We start from the raw sequence: 24,313 nt of genomic DNA, 5'->3' as shown, positions 1-24,313 counted from the left end.
CTCTATTTCGGTTAACCCCTTATCTCTAGGGTTTGTGCTGGACATCTTTCCCTGCTCCGTAGTGAGACTCCTGACTAGAATCGTTGTTCTGACCTGTGAGTGCTGATTTGGGGTATTCGATTGAGAAGACAGCAGTTCCACTTTGCTTCGATCATGGTTTACCGGTAGCAAGTATCTCCGACCGTGAATTCTGGCAACAATAGCTTCAGCCGAGGGTCAACAGAGATGTCTTCGAATCTAGGTAAGTTGTGGAGGTAATTTCGAATACGGACTAGATTTAATTTTAGTTGTGGAATGGTTAGGTATTCTAATTCTATTTAGATGTGATCTGTTGCTTCGATGGATATGGATATACATCATATTATATTGGAGGTTTTATAATCTGTTGTTACTTGGATAATTAGTGATTAGTGGATTTAGAATAATTTATGTATTAACAGAAAATTATTTTGATTAATTAGTTATCCATGTTCATGATTGATAGTAGCATGTGTATGATCAATAGTTGGATTGTTAGTTCATTCTTATTGGTAGGATAACCAATTATAGTGATAAGAGCTAATGGATTAGTTGGATTGCCAGTTCATGTATTGATTGGATAATTGGAGTATCTTAACAAGAATGATTAACTAGTTAAACTGGGTTAATTCATAAGGAGATTAGTTGTGAAAGAAATGTTGGATCATTAAATGGGATTAAAATACGAATTCCTAATCAGATTGGGGTTAAGTTAGCTAATTGGCTTATGATGGATTTAGCTAACTAGTTCCGACTTGACTAGTTATATTATATATGTTGTGATCGCAGGACTTGAATTCGGGACGAGCATCTCGATGTGGGACTACTTGGCACGATCTTCGCAATAAAGGTGGGTACTTCTTACCTTTATTATGTAGTTCTTTGAACTTAGTGCATGAGATATTTTTGGATAGAAACTGATTTTACCTTAACTCCACTCTTATTTTTCCTGCACTTGATACTTCCACGCGATCTTTGAGATATTCGTTTCCATATCTACACAGTCTCTTGTTGTTGTCCATGATAGGTAGCAGATACTAGATACCATGGTTGTATGCTTGGACTATTGTTTATTTATGTACAGTATTGAGCATGCTGGCTTAATGTAGCATACATAATTTCTGCTTATATCTGTATGATGACTGTTGCATTTGGCGCATCATATCATGACATGTATATCAACGATAAATTCTCCCTTGCGGTCGAGAGAGTCGTTGACCAGGGCTGTATCCTCAGCCACTCGAGAGAGTGGTAGCTGGAGTTGATGCTGCTTGTCTTGTCGTGCTTCCACTCGGTCACTCATAGGCAGTGATAGTTGGAGTTGCGAGCAGCAGGGACCCCCGTCGCATATGTAGCTAGTTAGCTACTATGCAACTATCCACTCGGTCACTCGTAGGAGTGGTAGCTGGAGTGTTGTACAGTCTGTCACTGACCCGACCTCTTGACCATACAGGGGTCATGGTGAAGATAGGTAGGCGGGAGTGACCATCCGTGCATACGCTGTTTGTTATTATACTTGCATTGGTTGTTGCTGTTTATATATACTGTTATTGTTTACTTATGCTGCCATTGCTTACTGTTGTTGTTCAGTTATGTTGATATGCTTACTTATGATGAGATATACTCTCATTGTAGATGTTTAGATATTGGTTTATTTATTGGAAATTTTTATATACCTTGCTTATTACCTCTGTAGTTATGAGCAGTACTATAGCAGATTAGTACCACTTCTGACCTTCTATTACCTAGTCTAGGATATAGTTTTAGGTATGAGTATTTATTATGGTTTTATTTTAGTATCTACTATTTTCCTTGATAAGACTGTATACTCTTGGCTCACTTCCTTGTTGTATTTTATGTTTATGCACTATCTTTCCGTACCCGCTGAGTTCTAATACTCACCACCTCGCAAACTGATTTTCTTCCGCTAGGTAACAGGTAGATGAGTCATGGATGCTTGGAGAGTCTCGGCTACCAGTCCCCCGTCACACTCGAGGATAGTCTTCTTTTTGATTTTGTTACTATTTGGGTGGTATGTTGATTTTGATTTTGTTTCTCTTTACTTGCATTTCGTATTCATTGGATTTGGTGCTGTGAGAACTAACTATGTTTTGATACTTGTTTTGTGGACTTTGTATCCGTGATGTTTTTATGGACTTTGCATTTGTGAGTTTTCTTTTCGTTATTCTGCTGTGTTTACTTTCAGCTGTGTGAGCTATTATTATACTGCGTGGCTGTGTTTACTTTCAGCCGTGTGGGTTGTTGTTATACTGCATGGTTGTGTGTTTACTTTTAGCCGCGTGAGCTTATTATACTGCGTAGTTGTGCTTATATCCAGCCGTGTGGGCTGTTGAATATATTATTATGTTATTTGTGTATGTATATTGCTTTATATTGTCACTGGTACAGGGGAGATAATGTCAAAATTTTGTCGGTAGGGACTCCTCTGGGGCGTGACAATAATTTTTGGTATCAGAGCATGGTTCGAGTCAAATCCTGGGTTTTGTGTTTTTGGGATTTCGATCTTGTTTCGATTTATGATTTTTTTTTCAAGTTAATCTGATACCAATTTTTGGTATCAGAGCAGGTTTGTGATGTCTATTTTTTTTCGTGTTCTGGATTTTCAAGTTAATTTAATACCAATTTTTGGTATCAGAGTCATAGATTGACGATGCCTGTTATCGTGTTGTATTCCGTGATTTGGTTTCTCGATGGGACTTTTCGGACTTTGGGACAAGTACACATTTCTTAGTGTGCATGCTTGCTAATCTATGCAAATTTTGTGCTCTTGTTTGATTGTTTTTATTTTTCGTATCAGAGTTGTCTATGGTGGCTCGTAAGATTATCTTTAACATAATGAAGGAGAGGTTCATGAAGGAATATTATCTAGGGCCACTAAACATATTATGTCTGCTAAATTACTTGTTGACTAATGGTGGTGAACTCGAGGATTATATTGAGTGTTGTATACTTAATATTTGATGAAGTCAAAGTTGACCATGACAGTAGGAACAAACACAAGGTGAGCTTGGTTGTTATACACTTTCAAAAAAAAAAAAAAAACTACTTCACAAAAAGGCTTGTTTGTTAAGCTGGTTATGATTGATTGATATTGAGTGATATGGCTATTGGGAACTTGTATATAGGGCAGTGGGTTGTCAAAATTATACTTCCTAATGATATTTTGAAGAGAACCACTTGCTACTAGTAGATTTTTACCCACAGTTGGCTAGATAGTAGTGTGAGCGTAGCGGAAGCATGGTGAGCTTATAACCCACAGAGTTATCCCTTGTGGTTGGAGAGTTGATTTAATACTAGGATGGATTAGTATATGAATATGTTGCTTGGTTATTACATTTAAGTGAGGATCCCTGAGTTGAGCAGTAAATTTGGGGATCAAATTTTTATTAGTGGGGGAGAATGTAAAATACGGCAACAAATAATAATTAAATAATAAGGTTTAATAGGCAAATAGCGTTAACAGAATTTTTATAAATTTTTTGAGAAATTTTTGGAGCTTGTATGACGTAGGTTAAGGGGATAAATTATTAGGTCAGGGTAAAGTCTGTTTAACCTACCTGATTTAAACGAGGAAATGTTTAATTTTCTTAAATGTTTTCTTTTTCCTTTTCTTTGAAAACCCTCCCCGTACCCTAACCTTAATCGTCCAAAACCTTCCTTTGCCTCTCGCGACGCCGAGCAGCGCCGAAGCCTCCTTCTCCTCCCCAATCGACACCCCGAGCTGTTTTCCGTCTCCTCCACTTGCCGAAGTTTGAACCACCGCCGGCCGGGAGTCACATCTTTTCTTCTTCCCTCTGCCCTAGCGTCGGCGACCTGTTTCTCTTCAACCTTCACTGCCCGTCGCCTCCTCACCGCGGAGATCCCTAATCTCGCCGAGGGTTCCGGTCCGAAGCTCGCCTCTGCTCGGTGTTGTCAGGTCTCAATTGCGCTAACGACGATCGACCCACCGTCGACCAAGTCTCTTTCTTCCCTGCTCTGAGTTGCCCTCAATCCCAATCAGGCAAGTGACGACTAGCCCACCATTCGTTAAGCGTCCGTCACCTTCACTGATCACAGAGAACCCAAACATCCTTTCGGTCGTGCCCTTAATCTCTCCAACTAGTATATGGTCGCGGGTGGTTGACGGCAGACACCAGACCCTCTATTCCGGTTAACCCCTTATCTCTAGGGTTTGTGCTAGACATCTTTCCCTGCTCCACAGTGAGACTCCCGACTAGAATCGCTGTTCCGACCTGTGAGTGCTGATTTGGGGTATTCGATTGGGAAGACAGCAGTTCCACTTTGCTTCGATCATGGTTTACCGATAGCAAGTATCTCCGACCGTGAATTCCGGCAACAATAGCTTCAGCCGAGGGTCAACAGAGATGTCTTCGAATCTGGGTAAGTTGTGGAGGTAATTTCGAATACGGACTAGATTTAATTTTAGTTGTGGAATGGTTAGGTATCCTAATTCTATTTAGATGTGATCTGTTTCTTGGATGGATATGGATATACATCATATTATGTTGGAGGTTTTATAATCTGTTGTTACTTGGATAATTAGTGATTAGTGGATTTAGAATTATTTATATATTAACAGAAAATTATTTTGATTAATTGGTTATCCATATTCATGATTGATAGTAGCATGTGTATGATCAATAGTTGGATTGTTAGTTCATTCTTATTGGTAGGATAACCAATTATAGTGATAAGAGCTAATGGATTAGTTGGATTGCTAGTTCATGTCTTGATCGGATAATTGGAGTATGTTAACAATAATGGTTAATTTGTTAAACTGGATTAATTCATAAGGAGATTAGTTGTGAAAGAAATGTTGGATCATTAAATGGGATTAAAATGTGAATTCCTAATCAGATTAGGGTTAAGTTAGCTAATTGGCTTATGATGGATTTAGCAAACTAGTTTTGACTTGACTAGTTATATTATATATATTGTGATCGCAGGACTTAGATTCGGGACGAGCATCTCGACGTGGGACTACTTGGCACGATCTTCGCAATAAAGGCGGGTACTTCTTACCTTGATTCTGTAGTTCTTTGAACTTAGTGCATGAGCTATTTTTGGATATAAACTGATTTTACCTTGACTCCACTCTTATTTTTCCTACACTTGATACTTCTACGCGATCTTTGAGATATTCGTTTCCATATCTATACAGTCTCTTGTTGTTGTCCATGATAGGTAGCAGATACTAGATGTCATGGTTGTATACTTGGACTGTTGTTTATTTATGTACCGTATTGAGCATGCTGGCTTAATGTAGCATACCTAATTTCTGCTTATATCTGTATGATGGTTGTTGCATTTGGCGCATTATCATGGCATGCGTGTCAACGATAAATTATCCCTTGCGGTCGAGAGAGTCGTTGACCAGGGCTGCATCCTTGGCCACTCGAGAGAGTGATAGCTAGAGTTGATGTCGCTTATCTTGTTGTGCTTCCACTCGGTCACTCATAGGCAGTGATAGTTGGAGTTGCGAGCAGCAGGGACCCCGATAGCAGATGTAGCTAGTTAGCTTCTATGCAACTGTCCACTCGGCCACTCGTAGGAGTGGTAGCTGGAGTGTTGTACAGTCTGTCACTGACCCGACCTCTCAACCATACAGGGGTCATGGTGCAGAGAGGTAGGCGGGAGTGACCATCGTGCATACGCTGTTTGTTATTATACTTGGTTTGGCTGCTGCTGTTTACATATGTTGTTATTGTTTACTTATGCTGCCATTGTTTACTTATGCTGCCATTGCTTACTGTTGTTGTTCACTTATGCTGATATGCTTACTTATGATGAGATATACTCTCATTGTAGATGTTTAGACATTGGTTTATTTATTGAAAATTTGTATATATCTTGCTTATTACCTCTGTAGTTATGAGCAGTACTGTAGCAGATTAGTACCACTTCTGACCTTCTATTGCCTAGCCTAGGATATAGTTTCAGGTATGAGTATTTATTATGATTTTATTTTAGTATATGCTATTTTTCTTGATGAGACTGTATACTCTTGGCTCACTTCCTAGTTGTATTTTATGTTCATGCACTATCTTTCCGTACCCACTGAGTTCCAATACTCACCACCTCGCAAACTGGTTTTCTTCTGCTAGGTAATAGGTAGATGAGTCATGGATGCTTGGAGAGTCCCGGCTGCCAATCCCCCGTCACACTCGAGGATAGTCTTCTTTTTGATTTTGTTACTGTTTGGGTGGTATGTTGATTTTGATTTTGTTTCTCTTTACTTGCATTTCGTATTCGTTGGATTTGGTGCTGTGAGAACTAACTATGTTTTGATACTTGTTTTGCGGACTTTGTTTCTGTGATGTTTTTGTGGACTTTGCATTTGTGGATTTTCTTTCCGTTATTCCGCTGTGTTTACTTTCAGTCGTGTGGGCTATTATTATACTGCGTGACGATGTGTTTACTTTCAGCCGTGTGGGTTGTTGTTATACTACATGGTTGTGTGTTTACTTTTAGCCGTGTGAGCTTATTATACTGCGTGGTTGTGCTTATATCTAGCCATGTGGGTTGTTGAATATGTTATTATATTATTTGTGTATGTATATTGCTTCATATTGTCACCGGTACAGGGGAGATGCTGTCAAAATTTTGTCGGTAGGGACTCCTCTGGGGCGTGACAATGGATGATGTGAATGTTTGCATAGCGGACTTAGTCATATAGAGCAAGAGAGGATGGGTTGGTTAGCAACATGTGGTGCATTAGGCCAGCTGACTGAGGTCGAATTGCCTTTATATGAGTTTTGTCTAGAAGATAAAGTACGAGAAAACCATTTGAAAAAGCAATGAGGGTTGGAACTCTATTGTAGTTAGTTCATTCCAACATTTATGGACCCATGAATGTGAGAGCTCTTTATTACATTTATAGACGATTTCACACATTTTGGTTATGTCTACCTGATCTTACACAAGTCTAAGGCACTAAAGTGCTTTAGAAGATTTATTAGCGAGGTATAATGTCACACCCTTCCTAGCTAGATAGATGCTTGTGAGACCAGTTTCAGGAGCTGAAACGAAAAGTTGATAATTGCACCCGTCTTAGTTTCACCTTCTAGTGTAGATGGATTTGTACTTTACATAGATGTATCATACCAAGGGTTAGATGTAGTTTTGTAGCAGCACGGTTGAGTAGTTCTATATGCTTCTTAACGGTTGAGAGATCATGAGAAGAATTATCCGACTCATGATTTTGGAGTTAGTAGTTACCATTTTCACACTGAAAATATGGTGACATTATTTATACGGGATTTATTATTTCCGTGAGAGATTGAGTGTGTTCTTGAGTCACATCTTTTCTAGGAGGAGTTACTCTAGGAAACACATCGATCTAGATTTGTGATACATCCGGGTGGTACTCGATGTATAGAGACTTAAAGTGCTCCTATAGGTGTGTTGGATACATGATGTGAGATTATTTTCAAAGTGCTGAAATTGAAGTGAAACAGTAAAAAAAAGAGAAGAAAACAGTGAAGAAAAGAAAAATGGCACATCAAAAGCGTATCAAATATGGAAGATAGAGTATCAAAATTCTATGTTAGCCATCAAATTGAAGAGGAGGTTTGCTTGGTCTTTTGAATTGATAAAAACAAATGTTATACAACTCTTTTCACATCAAATTGGTCAACTCTTCAAGTATATTCCTCCAATACACTTATCTTCTCATTTTCTTCATTAAATACTTTTCTTTTGCCAATTTTATTCATTTTCATTGTTCTTTTTTCTTCCATTTCAATTCTTGATGATAAAATCCTTTTGATTCATGTATGCTATGTTTATAGTGGTGGAGAATTAGAAAATAAGCAAGCTTATGGTAGCGAAATGTTGTGAGTGACATTGAGTGAGCTCCACTAATATGCATTTTTAAGTGTGAGGGCTAGAATAAGTAAATCCTTTGTGAGATTGCATCTTGTTTAATTTTTCAATTGGATTGAAACCACCATACCTACTGATTATTGTTTGGATTGTATTCATGATTGTTTGTGATCTTTAAGATGACCTTAGTTAATTACTTCTTACCATCTTCTAGGTATTGCTAGGGAATTTGTGTGGAGATGATTTTAGGTTTTCTTTACTTGAACGGGACGTCCAAGACTAAGTATGGGGGATTTGATAACCATGATTTTGACTATATTATCTTGATTCATAATGCACATTTTTAATAGTCTTTTTATAACTTAATCTCACATTTACATCATATTTCATAATTGCATTTGAATTTGGACTTAATTGTAAATTGGCTTATAATTATGGTATTTGATGCTAATATTTGATTCTTATTTTGTAGGCATCAAAAGGGTCATGTACCCGATCAAATCAGGCCACATTTGGGATCAAATGAAGGGCTAAACGAGGTGATCAAACATTGGAGCATTATGGACCGTTCGTTGAAGATCAGAGAGATCTGAGCCATCCGTCAAGCATCTGGTCGATCTGACCTAATGAGGAGCAGATCTCGTCCATTGATGAATATCCAGAAGTTTTGATCCAGATTTGACCTCATCCAGCTGTTGATCAAGGCCCGGATTGTTCTAGACCGTCCGATCAGATGAGAAGGGGTTTAAATCCCGCGAGAAGCTACAGGAACACTTGGACTCGGCGTTCGCGATTTTCTTCACTGTTCTTCTTCTTCTCCGCTGCGACGTCGATGTTCCCTTCCACATTCCAGATCCGTGAGCAATCTTTCATCATCGCCGACGATTCCTGAGCTCCGGTGATCTTCTTCCAAGGTCACAAAGAGCGGTCGAGGGTGTTTCCCAGTCCGCAGGATTGGTTCTGTCTACCGCAATCCAGCTCGAGAGTGTTTCCCAGTTTTGGATTTCCATCAGCATCAGAGCTCGAAGGGTGTTTCCCAGAAGCTTCTGATCGTATTTCCGATTGCCATTCCATTAGCAACTCCAGACGATCTGATCATTCGGTTGAGTGTAGCAACTTCCAGAATCATGCTCTGTTCCATGTGCGGTGAGGATTCCATTTGGTTGTGAGCCCGAAGGATGTTTTCCAGAGGCTATGAACATTCGTCTGGATGAGTGGGAAGCTCAAGATTCAAAGGTGGTTGCCCGAAGGATGTTTTCCAGAGGCAAATCTATTAATGGCAGAATGAAGAAGATCTGTTCGGGGATTTGGTTTGTGGAATGCTAGGGTTTTGTTTCTTTTTCTTTATCTTTGAATCATGTTTGAACCTGCTCAGATCTAACGATCTGATAATTTTCTTTGCAATTTAGTTTTATTTGAATTTTCCTTCTTGCAATTTTCTGTTTGCAATTCTGATTTTGTTTGATATCTACAATCAAAACCCAGATTCAGTTACTAACTTAGCTCTGCAATCTATTTCCTATTTTTCATTCCTTATTTCAGTGTAACCCAGCTAATGCTTAGTTACTAACAAGTGTTTAGTTAGTGTTTTGTATTTAATCTTTTTAGTTGCTAACTTGGATTTCCTTTATTAATGTTGATTTGATTTTTGATTTTTGATCTTAGTGACTGTGAACTCGTTTAGATGTTGAATGAATCACGTAATGATCTTCATTATTTTCCTTCGTATAACTTTGTTGATTGTGGGAATGACTCGAAGATTTGGATTAAACATTTGAGTTTAATTGTCAAGTTGGATTCTAGTGGTTCATTGTAGTTTTTGTTGATTGTTTACCTTGCTTCATTGATGCATTGAGTTTAATTTAATTGCAGTTAAATTGATATTGAATTCTCCTTGATGATGTACGAGTATAATTGGAACAAATTCTAGAATTCACACACACCTATTAGTTATCCTTGGAAAAATATGACTTGGGACTCCTTACTACACGTGATTACTTTAATTACAATAAGTTCTGATCTTTATTAATTTGGAGCACCTCGTGACATGCAAAAAGGGTGACACCAAATTTTGGCGCCGTTGTCAGGGAATAACTAGTAATGTGTGTTTATTTTAGATTGATCATTGAGTGATTTTAATTGGTTAGCATTTTTCTTGATTGGTTTGATTGCTTATTTCTTTTTGAATTTTTATGCTGACTTGTTCTTGAATTTTTGAGTGCTTTACTGTTCATAATTTCATGAGTTTGAAACTTTATGCTCTTGAGTCTTCTAACATTTTGTTTTAGTGTTGTAGTGAAGAACAGGAGATTTCTTTAGCATGGATCCATATTTTCAGAATTATGGAGGTGGAATAGAGAGTTATCATTTTCAGTCTGAGTATCAAATTTACCCAAACATGGATCAACAAAATAGGTATGAGTCATTTTCAAATGGTTTTAATGCTAATTGGGTGGATAGTTAATGTTTCAGGTATGAAGGTGCACAAAGACCATTTATTGAACCATATCCAGCTTACCAGAGTTCATATAAGTTCCAAGAAGTTTCAACAAATTTTATGCCACAACCTTTTCAACAAAATGAACTTCAGATGGATGAGTCAACATGGAAACTCAGAGAGATTATGCAACAAATGAGTGAGCATCAAGAGCAACAAATCTCAAGGATACAAAACATACAGAGTCAGATAGATTAAATTGCATCATCCATCAATCAGCTGAAAGCACAAAACTCCAGTGAAGAGATAGGAAGTAGTGATTCTGTCAGGCCTGACCCTACTTCCATTACTTCACATGATTTTTCTAGTATTTTTTGTGTGATAATGATGTAATTATGCAAATTTCTGATCCTAACGATTTTATTGTTGAAGATGTTGTTAGTGAATCAGGTTCTGAATATGTTGTTGAAGATTATTTAAGTGTAGGGGAATGCTTACTGGAAGCATTACCTCAAGAATCACCAAGAGTGGAAGATGTAAGTGTAGGGACTTGTGCTATGGAGCCAAGCACCCAAGAATTACTACATGAGGATGTACAACCACCAAAACAAGAGCTTGAGCCATATCTTGATGAAAAGGAGGTAACAATCACCACTCCAGGTACCTTTCAACATGAGAAGGTGAGTTTTTCTTGTGATTTATCAGAAAATTTCATTGAGGTACCAATTGTTGACTTTATTAGATGTGATTCATTCCTTGCTAAATTTTCTACCCATACTAATATTCTTCTATTTTTTTTTTACCCCACATGCGTGTGGGAGGGGTTTTTCTTTATTGATGTTGTAGGAGAACATAAGCTTCCGGATTGGATGCTTACACTGAACCGTCTAAGACCTCCAGAAAGAATTTACAATGGAAAAATGGTCAATAACAAGAAATTGAGTGGAATCAAAAGTACTCCATTTCCGACATGGATTCTTTTGCTAAATCTTCTTGGACCATTGGAATTAAAGGGGAGTTGGTTCTAATTTCACTTTCTTTTGCATTTTAATTCATGCTTTGTTAAACAACAAAGTTATACAAAGGAAAATAATGAAGATCATTACGTGATTCATTCAACATCTAAACGAGTTCACAGCCACTAAGATCAAAAATCAAATCAACATTAATAAAGGAAATCCAAGTTAGCAACTAAAAAGATTAAATACAAAACACTAACTAAACACTTGTTAGTAAGCATTAGCTGGGTTAAACTGAAATAAGGAATGAAAAATAGGAAATAGATTGCAGAGCTAAGTTAGTAACTGAATCTGGGTTTTGATTGCAGATATCAAACAAAATCAGATTTCAAACAGAAAATCAGAATTGCAAACAGAAAATTACAAGAAGGAAAATTCAAATAAAACTAAATTGCAAAGAAAATTATCAGATCATTAGATCTGAGCAGGTTCAAGCATGATTCAAAGATAAAGAAAAAGAAACAAAACCCTAGCATTCCACAAACCAAATCCCTGAACAGATCTTCTTCATTCTGCCATTAACAGATTCGCCTTTGGAAAACATCCTTCGGGCAACCACCTTTGAATCTTGAGCTTCCCACTCATCCAGACGAATGTTCATAGCCTCTGGAAAACATCCTTCGGGCTCACAACCAAATGGAATCCTCACCGCACACGGAACAGAGCATGATTCTGGAAGTTGCTACACTCAACCGAATGATTAGATCGGCTGGAGTTGCTGATGGAATGGCAATCTAAAATACGATCAGAAGCTTCTGGGAAACACCCTTCGAGCTGGATTGCGACGGACAGAACCAATCCTGCGGACTGGGAAACACTCTCGACCGCTCTCTGTGACCTTGGACGAAGATCGTCGGAGCTCAGGAATCGCCGGCGATGATGAAAGATTGCTCACAGATCTGGAATGTGGAAGGGAACATCGACGTCGCGGCGGAGAAGAAGAAGAACAGTGAAGAAAATCGTGAACGCCGAGTCCAAGTGTTCCTGTAGCTTCTCGCTGGATTTAAACCCCTTCTCATCTGATCGGACGGTCCAGAACAATCCGGGCCTTGATCAACGGCTGGATGAGTTCAGATCTGGATCAAAACTTCTGGATATTCATCAATGGATGAGATCTACTCCTCATTAGGTCGGATGGACTAGATGCTTGACGGATGGCTCAGATCTCTCTGATCTTCAAGGAACGGTCCATAATGCTCCAAGGTTTGATCGCCTCGTTTAGCCCTTGATTTGAGCCCAAATGTGGTCTGATTTGATCAGGTTCATGACCCTTTTGATGCCTACAAAATAAGAATCAAATATTATCATCAAATACCATAATTGTAAGCCAATTTGCAATTAAGTCCAAATTAAAATGCAATTATGAAATATGATGTAAATGTGAGATTAAGCTATAAAAAGACTATTAAAAATATACATTATGAATCAAGATAATATAGCCAAAATCATGGTTATCAAGGTGGTATGACATAAAGAAAGACATCGTAGATTTTATAGCTTGATGTCTAGTATGTTAGCAAGTGGAGGCTGGACATTTGGAACTAACAAGTTTGTTTCGGTAGATTCAGATACCAGAATGAGGATGGGAGCATGTTATGATAGAGTTTGTTGTGGAATTACTCAGGACACGGAGAGGATATGATGTGATTTGGGTCATCATTGATTGGTTGACTATTTTCTTCCTTTCTATGGAGCCATGGGACAGGTTCTTTGGATTGATTAGCAGAGTTATATTATAGAGAGGTTACCAAACCTCATGATATATTTCTGAGTATCATATCGGATGGAAAATGAATAATGCATAAGGAGATTAGCTATGAAGGAAGTGTTAGGTCATTAAATGGAATTAAAATATAGGGATTCCTAATCAGATTTGGATTAGGTTAGTTATTTTGATTCATGATGGGTTTAGCTAACTAGTTCATATTGACCTAGTTATACTATACACCATGTGTTTGCAGGACTCTGTTTGGCGACAAATGTCTTGACACGAGATTTATTTTGATACGATCTACAAATAAAGGTGGGTATTTCTTCCTTGGCCTCCTTAGTTCTTTGAACTTAGTGCATGATTATTCTTGATAGATTAGGTTGCTTTACCTTAAATCTATCCGTATTGTTATCTTGCTTGATACTTATGCTTGACCTTTAAGATGATCTATTTATTTCAAATGCAGCCTTAGCTTTTGAATATCTATACTCTGTTATATATTTACATGTAGAGTATGTATGGTAGGATATGTCTTGTTAACTGAGTTAACATGCTGATTATGCAAATGATGTTATGTGTACACATGTTTGGTTTGTGTCGTAGGAGTTATCATGTTGACTATGCATTTATATATTGTTTGTGTACACATGTCTGGTATTATCTATTGGAGGTTTCATGTTGATTGTATCTATGTTGTGTGTACATGCGTCTGATATGTACTATTAGAGGATCATGTCGATAATACCTAAGTTAGTGATTGTTTGTGTTTGGTGTGATATTGGAGGTATCATGATTATACCTATGTGGTTGTGTATATATGTATCTGTATGACTATTGGAGGTTTCTTATTTATTATACCTACATTGTAGGGTGCGTACGTGTGTGGTGAGTACGTGTCTGGTGTGATTACTTATTGTACTTGTTATTTAGAGAACACTTGTTGGATCTACCCATACCTATAGATATAGGTGATTGATGGATCATATATTGGGGATACTTATGTTTATTGGGTTAACGCATTGATGATGATCGTGTCAGTATCATGATTATTTACATCATGTTCACCATGACATTGCATGCTGGCGACCATTGTCTCCCTTATGGTGTGAGAGAGTCGTCAGTTATTTTAGCGTCGCACACTCAGCCACTCATGGATAGTGGTAGCTGGAGTAGTTGCCGCTTGTGTTGTCATGCTCACTTGGTCGCTCAGTGTTATACTCTGTCAGTCTTGGCCACTCATGAGTAGTGGTATCTGGAGGGTACAATAGTTAGGGGCTAGATATGTGAGTAGTCAGGGACCCTGATGCTATGTACTTAGATAACTACTTAGCGAACTGTCCGCCTCGGCAGCTTTGTAGTGGTATCTAGAGGGTAGTATAGTTGTCACAGACCCAAGCCTCTCGACCATACAGGGGTCGTAGTGTCTTGAGAGGTGGTGGGGGCGACCATAGAGCATGCATGCGCATTTGCATATGATGTGCGGTGCATCTTGTGAAGATATATTTTCATACATGTATAGTAGATACTAGCTACATGTGTTTGTGATATGTTGTACTTGTTTGAGCTATGATTGTTGCATATGATTACCATGTTGCATACATGCCATTTATTATATATATGTTGTCGGTTATATTGCTCAGGTGTTACGAGCAAATCTATTGCTGATCCCTGGTGAGCTTGCTGTTTATTATATTGTATGTGTCGATTCCATATTGAATATGTCCATTTATTATGTCATTATCGATCTTGACCTTATATGTAGTTCCAGATTGGGTAGGTTCATTTACTATGACATTATGATCATGATATTATGTGTTGGATCCAGATTGGGTATGTACATTCATTATGTCAGTTTATGATTATGTTCTTATTTCCTTGATAAGACTGTATACTTTGATCTCCATATTTTATATAGATCGTGCACTATCTTGTCTATTACCTGCTGAGTGACTCGCACTCACCACAACATTTCTATTTTGTCTTTTTCCTCAGGTAGCAGGTAGTGATTATGGAGTCGCTTAGAATATTTTGTCTGTCAGTCCCACGTTACATCAGAAGATGGTCTTTATTTCATTCTTGTTTTCTTACATGTTTTCTTTACGGTATTGGCATTGTATTGGTGTTTATCCATGTGGCTCCTTTACCATTTTTAATATTTTGTTGTGTTTAAGCCGTGTTGGCACGCATTGTATCTTTTTTGTTTGTATGGGCTTTCCTTTCATTTTTCGTTGTATTTTTTGTACAGCCGTATGAGATGTTTATTATACAACTGTATGGTTGTGGTTATTTTGTTCCAGCCGAGTGGGCTGTGTATATAACTGCGTGGTTGTGTATGTTCCAGCCTTGTGGGCTGATGACTATTCTTGTGGTTGTATTCATGATTCATATTGTCACAGTTACAAGGGAGATGTTGTCCGTTTACCGGACAGGGACTCCTTTAGGGCGTGACATAGAAAATCAGCTAGACATGAGAGTGAAAACTCTCATAACTGACCGGGGGCGCGAGTATCTGTCTAAGTAGTTTTGAGAGCTCTATTTTAAAAAAAGTATTACAAGACAACTGACTATTCTTGCTACTCCTTAGCAGAACGGAGTCATCGAGAGAAGGAATATGACTCTATTGGAGATGGTGAGATCCATGATGGCACAAGCCAATTTACTAATCTCTCATTAGGGGATTCATTATTAACTGCAGTCTATGTTCTTAATCGTGTTCCAACAAAGTCCGTAGTTAGCACCCCATACAAAATTTAGACAGGGAGGTAGCCTGTTTAGCCATCTTAGGCCATGGGGTTGTGCTACATATATTAGAAATTCCTCGCACAAGTACGGCAAGTTAGGCCTACGAGAAAGAAGTGTATCTTCATTAGATACTCTGAACACTCCAAATGATATGTGTTCCTAGAAGAACATATGGATGACACAATAACTGAGATTGAATCTCGTGATGTCATATTTCTCAAGAATAATTTTCCTAAAAGAGGAGAAATCAATCGAGACTACACCTTCTATGAGATGGATGAGCCTAGTGGTACAGTCGAGCCCAATAATAAAATTTAAGACCTGATTATGGATCTTGGCCCTAGTGGGAGTGATACATCTGAAGGTGGGGAGGCTCTCTCTCCTTGTAGAGGTGGTCGGGAAAATATACTTCGTCATTATTTCTTGATTGAGAATGAGATTCTCATTGTGACTCTAGAGGACGATGATGAACCGAGGACTTTTGGAGAGGCTCTCGAGGGGTCTGAAAAAGACCAATGGTTAATGGCCATGCAGGAAGAAATGGAATTAATGAAAGTTAATGAGGTATGGGACTTAGTTGACTTACCCGAGAGTAGAAAGGTCATTGGGAACAAGTGGGTTCTCAGAATCAAGAGGAAGACCGATGGATTGATCGAGAGATATAAAGCTCTTCTTGTAGCCAAGGGTTACACACAAACAAAGGGCATTGACTATGAGGAGACTTTTTCCCTAGTAGTCAAGTTTACATTGATCCGTTTACTTTTAGTGATTGTTACAAGTTTAGATCTAGAGTTACACTAGTTGGACGTTAAGATTGCTTTCCTTAATGAAAGTTTGGACGAGGAGATCTACATGGAATAACCCTCTGAATTCATTTTAGTAGGTCAAGAAGATAAGGTTTGTTGACTTCAAAAGTCAATATATGGCCTAAAACAATCATCTAGGCAATGGTACCTAAGATTTCATGAGGAGGTGATATCTTATAGTTTTACAATGGTCAAGGAGAATCATTGTGTCTATTTAAAAATATTAGATGGCTCTTTTGTGATTTTATCATTATATGTGGATGACAACATTGAGTATTTTATAACCATTAAAACATGGTTGTCATCTAGCTTCGACATGAAAGACATGGGTGAAGCTGAGTTCATCCTTGGAGTAAAGATTCAAAGGGATTACTCGAGAAGAGTGTTGGCTCTTTCATAAGAAACCTACATTAAGAAAATTATCGAGTGCTTTGGGTGAGTGATAGTAATCTTATTGATACTCTAATCGCTAAAGGGGAAGGTTTGAGCCTAGATATGTGTCCTAAAACTCAAATAGAAGTAAGCGAAATGAGTAAAGTACCTTATTCCAGTGTAGTAGGAAGTCTAATATACGTAATGATGTATACATGACCAGATATATGTTATGCAATTGGTGTAGGATCGTTGCGCTAGAGGGGATGAATAGCTCTCATGGAAGTGTTTTTTGAGTAATGCGCAAGAGAGAAACTTCTTTGCATTATTGTATACAAGGTGCTGGTCAAATCCTCCATGTATAGCTCTAGGAACTTGGAACCTCCCCCGGACACCCCAACAGGGCTGACATGGTGTGCACTCGTCGAAACTAGATATGATATAACTCATCCACCTCTGGGTGCCCGCACCACCCTCGAGCACCCGGATTGTGTTGTAGGTCGTCCAATCGGAGTGCGCTAGCTCACCGCTTGAGGGCATATGGTCGATTCGATCCCGGACACTCGGACCACCCCCGAGCGCTCGGAGTCCAGGCGCTCGAAGCCCTCTCGGGTGCCCAAATCACTTTTGTCAGACTTTATTTTCCTGCAAAAGAGAGTTAGTCCGGGCAATAGTATAAAGTAGAATAATTTTGGTAGCCTTCGGACTATCCAGACCTAACTTTGAGTTTCACTGAAACTCAAAGTCAGACCGACACCTACTGTTTTCTCTTTAGAGAATGTGCCCTCACCTACTCTTCTCAGGAGAATTTACTTTTTGTCAAATCAGTCCTCTAGACCGTCTGAACTTTTGCTCAACGTCAGAGTTATCAGGGCTTCATGCTGGATGTCTGATCCCTGACCCGTCCAATCTTCCACCTGGTGTCCGCGATCCCTAGGATTTTCACCTAAAATCCTCGACTCTAGGATTTCTCCCAACGTCCTCCACCTGCCAAGACTTTTCTTAGCTCCCTGGACTAGGACTTTCTTGCCTAGCCGCAGCTAGGACTTTCAACCTACCTAGCCTCAACTAGGACTTTGCTTTGCCTAAGATCACTTAGAACATTCCTGCACACTTAGTTCAACTTATTAGAACAACAACATAACATAACTTAATTTTGAATCTTTGCCAATATTGAAACACAAGTTTGATTACCAAGAATCTCCCCCTTTTTGATTTATGGCAATATAGGTCAAAGTTAAGTAAAAATATATAAAATAAGAAGGCATGTGGAACAAATAGCAAGTAAATTTTTAAGTAATATTTATCAAAGGCAAAAATAAAATATTACTCACTCCCCCTTAAATATTACTTTTTCTCAAAAATAACTTTTTTTACTTTACCTTTAACATTTTTCTCCCCCTTTGACATATATCAAAAAACTACTAAGTAGAGAGAAAAGTTGTTAATTAAAAAAAATTTAAATTTAAAATGTTAACATTTTAATCTTTTCCTTTAAGCTTCCCCTGAAAATAACACTTAACTTTCTTTTCAAAAAATGTGTTTAGCTTTAAAAGAGTTTCTTTTTAAAAAAAACTTGGTTAAATACATAACTTTCAAAAAAAAATCTTTTAAAATTTTGAATAAGTAATTGATTTTGAAAGAACTTAACTTAAAACTTTATTTTGAAATATAACTCCCAAAAAAACTTAATTTTAAAAAATATTTAAATTTTTTAAAAAATAACTCTCTATTTCTTTTCCTCTTAAAAGTTTAAATAATTTGTAGGGGGCAGTGAGTTTAAATAATTTAATTAATGCCTTAATTAATGACTATGACTCTAGAGTCAAAGTATGTAAAAGATAGGTCTTTTTTAAAAAATATATAAAAAAAATTATCTATTTCCCTGATTTTTCATCTCATCCTTTTAAAGTTATAACACTAGTTAAGCTTATGAGTTTGTGTAAGATGGAGTTAATTTTTGAAATAAATTTTGAAGTTTGAGAATATTATTTCAGATTTTTAGAAAATATTTAAGTTTTGAGTATTTAAATTTGAATTTCAAAACAATTAAATTTAAAAAAAATAAATTTTAGAATAATTAAGTTTAAATTTTAAAATATTTCAGAATATTTAAGTTTGAATAATTAAATTTTAAATTTCAAAACTTTTAATTAAGATTTGAAAATAATTAATATTTGAAAATAAGTAAGATTTAAAAATTAATTAAAATTTAAAAATTAATTAACATTTGAAAATAAGTAAGATTTTATAATTAATTAAAATTTAAAAATTAATTATGATTTGAAAATTAAATAACCTTTGAAAATAAGTAAGATTTTAAAATTAATTAAAATATAAAAATTAATTATGATTTAAAAATTAATTAACCTTTGAAAATAAGTAAGATTTTGAAATTAATTGAAATTTTAAAATTAATTATGATTTAAAAAATAGTTAATCTTTGAAAATAACTAAGATTTTGAAATTAATTAAAATTTTAAAATTAGTCAGATTTTGAAATTAATTAAAATTTAAAAATTAATTTTAAAGATTAAATTAAGTTTAATTTGATTTGGTTTAAGTTTGGTTAAGTTTGATTAATTTTAGATTAAGTTAAGGTTAAATTTGATTAATTTGAATTATATTTGCTTTGATTTAAAGATTAAGTTAGGTTTAAGCTTTAATTAACTAATTTTATATTTAAATCTATCACACCCTTTTTCTAGATTGTCAATCAAGAAACCTTATCTATTTTATGATATGGTTAATTTTATCTTCAATTTAGATTAAAATCTAAAGATTGATTTATATTTGAGTTAGACTAAGTTTTAACAATTAGTCAATTAAACATCTATTTCAATAATTAGCTTCCAGACTGTGACGAAGCACTAAGCCTTCTTAGATATTAGAGTAATAACTACTTCTAGATAATGTTGGATCGAGACGCGCTAGAGGGGGGGGGTGAATAGCGCTCGCGGCTATTTTGATCATATCGGAATCGTAAAACTATCAAAGTAAATATACGCAGCGGAAATAACGAATGCAATCACAGAGGGACACAAGAAGTTTTACTTCGTTCGGAGCCTAGGTCGACTCCTACTCGAAGGCCCGCGATCCTTGATCGCTTTCGGTGGGCAACACTTATAAGTACGAAAAGGAGTACAAGATTTACAATTAGTACAGTAATTAAAAACAAGTATACCGACGACAAAATCGTAATCTCGAAGCTCCTGGTCGCCGTGGACTCGTAACAGCACTTCAGGGTCGTTGATTGAGCAGCACGCAGCACAAGGATCGCTTGGAAGTTGTTGTTCTTCAATGCTGCTCGAAGTCCCCTTATAAAGGGCATCCAAGGCGCCTTGAAGGCCTCTCAAGGCGCCTCCATAGCTCCGAGTCCACCGTGCAGATGAGCGCTGACCATTCTGCGCCTTATCACCTTGAAGGCGCCTTCATGGGTCTTCAAGGTGCCTTCCAAGGCACCTCTCAAGGCGCCTCCGTAGCCAACCGCGGCTTAGGTTTTGCACCCGAGGCGCCTCCAAGCTCCATGGAGGCGCCTCGGACACTGTTCATCCGAGGTTAATCTTTGCACTTTGGTCCCTGCAAGATACATTAATCCCAAGTATACCCTGCAGCACAAAGTTAGCACATAAAGCATAATAGAAGTGATAATGATAGTCTCCGGACTATCCGAGCCTGACTTCGGGTTTCCGACCGGAAACCCTAGGTCGACCCGACGCCTACTGTTCCCTCTACGGGGAACGCGTCCTCACCTACTCCACTCAGGAGATTTACCTGTTGCCAGTGCGATCCTCCAGATCGACTGGACTTTTGCTCAGCACTCGACGCTTCCGGACTTTCTGCTGGACATCCGCTTCCCGGCCAATCCAGTCTTTCACCTGGTTCGCGACACCAGGACTTTCCACCTAGGGTTACCACCCCCTAGGACTTTTGCCTGAAGACATCGACCTACCAAGACTTTCCGCATAGGGTTACCACCCCCTATGACCTAGGGTTATCGCCCCCTAGGGTTTTCCTTTTGCCTAATCGCAGCTAGGACTTTCCTGACATCCTCAAGTAGACTTTGTCAGACTACCAAACATCTTAACTTTGAATTCTTTGCCATTATCAAAACACGAGTTCGATCGTCGGATGCTTCCCGCACCAACAGACAAAACATTTTAAAGAAATTGAATATTTAATTTTTTTTTTCTGAAAATCCTAGGTCTAATTAGTCAAGTGTCGATCAAGCATAAGTTATTATCTACCCTAATCTAAGCATGTATAAGGAAAGTGGTAAAGCAAACATCAAAAAAGTCTATTTAATAATGAAAATAGTCTTTTTATTTGCTCCTCCTAGATCATAGTCTCGATAAGGTCTATCAAGGTAGTGAATTTGATCCTTGGGGATCTAATATTAATCAGATCCAACTTGATTAACCAAGTTAGATTTGGGGACTCATGCTTGGACTAAATTTCTATTTAATCGGTTTACTAAAGATAAGTATGATCTGAATCTTTGTTTGGTATTATATCTGAGTCTGGATTGATTGTATATGGTCCTTTGTTTTCTAAGAATTAGATCAAGGTTCTTAAAATCTAAGGTGAACTGTTCTAGTAAGTTCTTGAATTTTTTGACTTGAGTTTTTAAATTGGAATTCTCTGTTGGATCGAGACCGAGCTAGAAGGGGTGAATAGCGCTCGTGGTTTTCACACGTTTCAGATTCATAAAATGATCGAGAATTAAGCATACTGGAAATAAATAAACAACCATATACAGAAGACCAAGGTATTTACTTGGTTTGGAGCCTAGGGCGACTCCTATTCCAAGACCCACACTCTTTAAGCATTTACTTTGGGCAACAACTATATCACGCAAAAGTTTACACAAGTATTACAACTTAATATTAATTAAAAACTATACCGACAACAAGAATAGTAGATTCTAAAGCTCCGGGTCGTCGGGGACTTGTAACAGCACTTCTGGGCGTCTCTTGGGTAGCAAAAAATGGCTAGATCACTTGTGAATTGATTTCTTGAACATGTTGTTTGAGACCCCTTATAAAGGTCATTGGAGGCGCCTCAAACCTCTTCTAAGGCGCCTCAATGTTGCCGAGTCAGCCGCGTGGATGATAGCTGAAATCGTCGTCGCTGATCCTCTTGAAGGCGCCTCCATGCTAGTCCAAGGCGCCTCCAAGCAGCGGTCCAAGGCACCTCAGATTCTCTCAAGGCGCCTCCAGTTCCACTTCGCAGCCAGCTTACCCCTTGCACCCGAGGCCCCTCCAAGCTCCATGGAGGCGCCTCGGATAGTATTCATCCGAGGGAAAGCCTTACTCTTTTGTACCTGCAAGGCATGTTAGTCCCAAAACACAAACATATCCTGCAAAACAAAGTTAGGACATATAAATACATGAAGTGTTTGGCAGTCTCCAGACTGTCCGGTTCTAACTTCGGATTTCTGACCGAAAACCCTAGGTCATATCGACACCTACTATTCCCTCTTCCGGGGAACGCGTCCTCACCTACTCCACTCAGGAGAGCATACCTGATGGCAATTCGGTCCTCCAGGCCGACTGGACTTTTTGCCTAGGGTTACCACCCCGTAGGATCTAGGGTTACCACCCCCTAGGTTTTTCTCCACCTAGGGTTACCTCCCCCTAGGACCTAAGGTTACCCCCCTTAGGATTTCTCCCCCACCTAGGGTTATCACCCCCTGGGACCGAGAGTTATCACCCCCTAGGGGTTTTCTCCACCTAGGGTTACCACCCCCTTGGATTTTTCTCCTACCTAATCGCAGTTAGGACTTTCTTGCAAACTTGTTTAAGCTCGTTAGATAACAATTAACCTTAACTTTGAATCCCTTTTGCCATTATCAAAACTAAGGTTTGATCGTCGGATGCTTCCCGAACCAACAATCTCCTCCTTTTTGATTATGGAAACTGAAATTCAAAATTAAGTAAAAAGATAATAAAGATGTTACTAGCATAAGCACAAGCATAAATTTGATAAGCACAAATAAAGCTCCCCCTTAATGGAATCGTACAAAAAACTCTCCCTTAATAAAAGCTCCCCTTAAATCTTAAAAATTTAAAACTTTCTTTAATTTTCTTTGAATTGAATTTCTCTATATCTCCCCCTTTGCCATATATCAAAACAATTAAGGGTGCATAAGAAAAATGATAAATTGCCTTAGTTAGTTTTGAGTGTAATTTTTATCTTATTTTTCAAAAATAGGGTGTTAAATAAACACTTAGCTTTTAAAGAGAGAATGAAAAATTTTAAGAAACATAACAGCTTTTAAGTAGAGGATTAAACATACTTTGGAAAACACTTAATTTTCTTGTAAAACTTTTTAGCTAAGTGAATTATTTTGACTTTAAAAATTAACTTAGCTAATTTTAGAAGTACTTTGCCAAATTTAACAAGCTTTTGAATGACACTTAGCATAAAATTTTTGAAATCGCTTTAAACGCTAAGTTTGAAACATAGAAACTTAGTGAAAAAAAATTATAAAATAATACTTGAAAAATTGTTAACTTGAAAAAGCTTGTAACATTTTAACCAAGGTTATTTTTTACTCTAGAAAAATATTCCTAAAGTCCAAGCATGAGTAATTGAAATTCCTTAGCCACATATCTAACCATTAGTTACTAGCTGATTACCTAGAGGGCAATAACTTTCACTTGGCTAGTCAAGTTAAGTTAGTGATCCAGTTATATTTGACTAAGTCTGGATAACTTAACTTGATTACTGTTATTTTGGTATTTATTGTCCAGACTTACTGCGATGCACAGAAATAAACATTCTGAAGTCTAAACTATACCCTATGCATCTCACCCCATTCTAAGTTTTTCAAACAAAAACAAGGTAAGCCTAGTGTGCTTGTGAGATGCTCTGGCTGAAACCTAGGGGAACATGATTTCTAGGGTTAGTGCCTAGGCTAAGTCCAAAATTTGAAAATCTAAGAAATTGGGATTTTGAAAATATTATTTTTCCTAGAGTTTTCAAAACAAATTTAACATCAAACTGATTTAAAGACAAAAATTTTTTAAGTGAAGATAAGTCCTATTCTACTAAGCACATCTCTATTTGTCTTCTAAGTACACTGAACTCAAGTTTAGGTAAGGGCTTTGTGAATATATTAGCCAGGTTTGATTTGGACTCAATATAGTTAAGTACAATATCATCCTTGGCTACGTGATCCCTTACAAAATGATGTTTTACTTCAATATGTTTGGTCCTTGAGTGGTGAATTGGGTTTTTGGTTAAATTGATTGAATTTATGTTATCAATTGAAATTTTAGTATTCTGATATTCTAATTGATAGTCTTTTAGGGTATGCATCATCCATAATAATTGAGATGTACATTCTCCTAGGGCTATG

This window comes from Zingiber officinale, chromosome 4B (genome assembly GCF_018446385.1).
Source record: "Zingiber officinale cultivar Zhangliang chromosome 4B, Zo_v1.1, whole genome shotgun sequence".
Taxonomy (NCBI): domain Eukaryota; kingdom Viridiplantae; phylum Streptophyta; class Magnoliopsida; order Zingiberales; family Zingiberaceae; genus Zingiber; species Zingiber officinale.
Note: the sequence above shows the minus strand (reverse complement) of the source record.